We start from the raw sequence: 4991 nt of genomic DNA on the forward strand, positions 1-4991 counted from the left end.
TGGTTCTGACCCAGCCCCATAAAAATCAACGCTCATGGGGGTTTATATCCGCAATTCAGTATTTATGGGTATAAAATATGGATATAACGTTCCTGGGAAAGCTTGGGTATTGCTCCTGTTCATCTTCCACTAATCTTCCAGGGTTAGGTTTGAGGTAAACGACCATTAGTAGTCAAATATGCATAACTACGGCACTATATGGAATATTAAATAGAGCTGGTAGTGAGCTTTGTGCATAAGAAATGTTTATATTTGACAGTGCAATCCTGTCGAGCTGCATGTCGTATAACTTGAACATTTCGTGGAATTTGTTTGCACTTGGCAACACGCTGAACCTTTTTTTTATTACCACGGTCGTCTCAACGACTGTAGCGGCAACACACTTTAAATGATTAATTTTGCTGTAAGCCTTTGTTCCTGACAACAGTGGTAAACTATTGTTTTTTCCACTGAACCCATCCCCCCACGACACTTCACCCATCAGCTTACCTCTGAGACCCCCCCCTTACCCCCCACTGTCCTCTTGGTTCCCCTACACCCAAATTAACCTCCCTCCAGACCACCACCAATCCCCCTGGACGTCATCAACATAAGCAGCCATGATTATTCCACTGCTGGATGAAGGCTTCCCCGCAGAGAGACACAATATGCATGCACAGTACATGATGTGTACACAAGGACCCATAAACTCCGTATTCCTTCAATGACCCCTCCGCCTACAGATCCTCCAGCAGACCCCTTCTCTTGCTACCCCCTGGGGCCCCATCCCCCATGTTCAAACATGGACCACTCCCGCTAAACCCCCCCACCCGCCACCAATAACACTCCTCGGACCCCCCCCCATACCCCTTTCTATGTACTGTACATCCAGGACCCCTCCCTCGATCAATCCCCCGGAACACCGCCCCATATTATTCCCAAAGGACCTCTACCCCCACTTTCTCCCCCGTAATATTCTCCGTCCCATTCCATAGACCCCCTCTCCTCAACAGCCCCCCCCCAAAAAATATCCCCCAATTATCCCCGAGGGACCAGCTCATCCCCCCCCCCCCGTTTCCTCTCCCTGACTATCTCAGCACCCCTCCCCCACTCATCCCCTTCTAATACCACCCCCTCTTTACCCCCAGCACCCTTCCCCTACTGACTGACCCCTCTCATCTCTTCCACCCCATGCCCCCAGCACCCCGTCTCCTACTGACCCCCCCTCATCTCCCCCCCCCCATTTGTAACCCCTACCCCCACACCCCTCCCCCACCATCCTTCCCCATACCCCTGCCGTCATCTATCATGTTTATCCCCATCACATGATCCCTTCACTCAGCAAGATGCATTGTTGTACAGCGCTATGGCTCCCACATGATCCCCACAACCCCCCAGGATCAACAACCCCTTTACCACTCTCACCAGTGAACCACCAAACCAACCCTCTATCGAGAGCCCACTTCTCAAGCCCCCTCTATTCCCCAATTTATATTCATCACATTCACACGACCCCCACTACCAAGTCATCCCAGTTTTCCCTCCAGTGAAACAAATCAATCATGATAGGGGGTTTGATGGGGAAAACAAATCACGTGAGCTTTAATCAAGGTATTGCTGGAAACATTCACTGAAGCAACTTTTAGGCATGTAGTTGGGCACCAGGGCAATTGTACCGTACGTCTATGCTTTCTGCCTTTACACATCTCGCACTGGGCAGCATGGTGGAGTACGGTGCGGAGGCCCTCATTTAGCAGATCATTAGGATGAGACGTCTATTCGTCAAGGAAGGCCTGAGTTACAGAAGCGAGTGTATTAAAAATCTATTATTTCAAATTACCTTACAGTGGATAATATACAGTACGTCGCATATCTGACCACCACGTATCCCGATCTGCCCACCCTCGGTGTAGTATTTGTGCACGGTATAACTGGTTTTACACATGTTCACATATCTGACATTTTCGCATTCGAATTCACATTATGTAAATGTCAGCTTGTAACGCATTTCACAGCATTCGCTTTCCAGAGGGAGAATGACTTCCGAGACAAGCGGGAAGGTAAGAAGAGGCAAGCAATTAGCCTGTACCAAATTCCACCCCTCCAAGCTCTGCCGTCCTCTATTAATTGAAGTGAAAGCTCTGCCCCCCCAAACCATATTTCCATTTTGAAAATAAAACATGCTTCAAATCGCTTGAAACTATTGTCATTGTAGTGCGTATTTAATGTGGCACTGCACTCTGATGTTGTAGGAGAAAACATTTATTTTAAAAAAGTATATTTCATTAAATAGAACGTGTTGTCGAAATTAATTTAAAGTTGCGCATTTTGATGTGACGTCACATTTCTCAAACCCCCCCCCCCGTCACACATCGTCACAAAAAATGTCTGACCCCCCCCCAGGTGCGTGACGTCATTCATGGACGGCCCCTTATGGCAATAAAACAGGTGTTAAGATGTTCAAACACCAAATAGATACCTTTTTGCAAGGAATCAAGTCTGCATTAGCCACACGTACTTGTGGAAATACGTGTCGTGGGTTCAACTGAGTCCCAGACGTACTCTTTGGAGGCAACACATTTATTAATACCAACACACGGGGTAAACTACCTCTTAACACTATAACAACCTATGGTGGTGGACCACCAGGCTAACTGCACTAATTACACCGTAACGAGCTACAACGGACCGGAACCCAGCCTGGGTCCAGGTCCACGTGTTGGAGACTCTGTAGGACGCAGAACGTAGATTTCTTCAGGATGACAACAGCAGCCGGTCCCTGTCGTCATCTATCATGTTTATCCCCATCACATGATCCCTTCACTCAGCAAGATGCATTGTTGTACAGCGCTATGGCTCCCACATGATCCCCATATCCTCTGTGGCGTGGCTGGCTCCGCCCTTAGCCACGCCCACCTTCTAGAATCCTCGAGCAGGATCTCGACCCTGACACGTGACCACCCCTAGCCCCCACTTGGGGGCCCTGTGTAGACTTTACCGGTCACGTGTCTGTCGGGGTCAACCAGAGTGCCATGGCCCTTTGTAACCCCATTGCCATGGCCGATGCTCTCACACCCTATCCTATAGGGGTCGGCACTGCACGCAGAGCGTGGTGCCATCTGGCGATGTCAGTCAGCGCTCACCGAGCCCCTCTAGGGCCACGTGTGAGTGGTGCACGCGATGTCACTCTCGGGCCAGCATTACACAGTGACATCCGAGATGTCACTACATCTGCAAACATGCTCTGATATATGCAGTCTTTGAAACCGATTGGCCTACATCAGACACATCTGAGTTCCTTATGGCCTTGTCTCACCAGTGTCGGACCAGATAACATCAAAAAAGCGAACAGGGCAGGAAAAGGTATAGTCCACGTTTTTTTGCTGAATTTTGTTTTTGAGCCCACATAGAATTTCACAACATCCGTGTGACCTACCAAATCCTCAATCAAGCCATCACCTCAAAGTCTCCAGCGAATCCGCTGTTCGTGCTTAAGGTACAATATGGATGTACGGTGAAATGTAATCTAAATGCAGAATCAGAATGTGTATTTATCCTGGAGACATTCGTTGAGCTATAAATGCTATTTTTCAGAATGGTACAATACAAACAAACAACGATAGGAGTGTAAAGTATAGGAAAAGTTGGCAAATCACTTTACATAAACTACTTATTTTTTACTTTACCAGGCAAAGCCCACTGAGCTCTTAGTTATTTTTCATAAGCAACCTGGGCCCAAATTATAACTCAAGTGGCGTATCATGCAGAAGGACCTCAAGTCGCCCAAAGCTTACGAGACGTGCCCCGAATAGCTAATCGATTATTTTATATTTGTAGATACATTGCACGTTCACCACAATGACAAGTGATCGGATCGTCAGAAATTGCAAAGATTCACACGCCAGTAAACTGATGCATTTTTCGCGATTTCGTGTGGCGATTACATTAAATAATCTACATTTTGGCGTCAACCCAGCGGCCGCAGGAGTGACGCGAATCATTTAACATAAATCGATCTTTAGCTTAATATTTGAAACAAATTGGTGCATCCACTCCCGCTACTGTGATCAAAGTACCGTGACCCAGACCCCTCAAAAACTTGTGGCCGGTGTCGATAAAGTTGTAAATCTAAAGTTTAAATCTTCAAGATTATATATAAGACGCACGGCTAACGTTGACGTCACAATTCGATGGGGGGGGGGGGCAGTGGGAAGTGCCTCTGATAACGCGGCGGCGAATTCGGAATTCCCCTCCTCCACAACAACGACCACGCTCAGAGGGACCGCCCCCCACCCACCAACCTCCACCGGAACCCCGCCCCTCAATGGTAATTCCCCACCCCCCACCCCACCGGCTCACCGGAACCCCACCCCCTCAATGTTAATTCTCCATACTCCACCCCTCCCCCACCACCCCCCTCCTCACCACGCTCACCGGAACCCCGCCCCTCAATGTTAATTCCCCATACTCCACCCCTCCCCCACCACCCCCCTCCTCACCACTCTCACCGGAACCCCGCCCCTCAATGTTAATTTCCCATACTCCACCCCTCCCCCACCACCCCCCTCCTCACCACTCTCACCGGAACCCCGCCCCTCAATGTTAATTTCCCATACTCCACCCCTCCCCCACCACCCCCCTCCTCACCACTCTCACCGGAACCCCACCCCTCAATGTTAATTCCCCATACTCCACCCCTCCCCCACCACCCCCCTCCTCACCACGCTCACCGGAACCCCACCCCTCAATGTTAATTTCCCATACTCCACCCCTCCCCCACCACCCCCCTCCTCACCACGCTCACCGGAAACCCCGCCCACTCAATGACAGTTCCCCATCCTCCACTGGACATGTGTGAGAAAAGAGCTTCATAGCTCATCAAATAGCCTCCAGTACAAATAAATAAATAATCCGATACTCAACCCCCCTCCCTCTCCCTCACCGGAAACCCGCCCCCTCAACATCCCTCCCCCCACCCCGGTAACCGCTCGTCTACCCGCCCCTCGCGTGAC

Source organism: Lampetra planeri, chromosome 3, assembly GCF_965212315.1.
Source record: "Lampetra planeri chromosome 3, kcLamPlan1.2.h2, whole genome shotgun sequence".
In the NCBI taxonomy this organism is placed as follows: domain Eukaryota; kingdom Metazoa; phylum Chordata; class Hyperoartia; order Petromyzontiformes; family Petromyzontidae; genus Lampetra; species Lampetra planeri.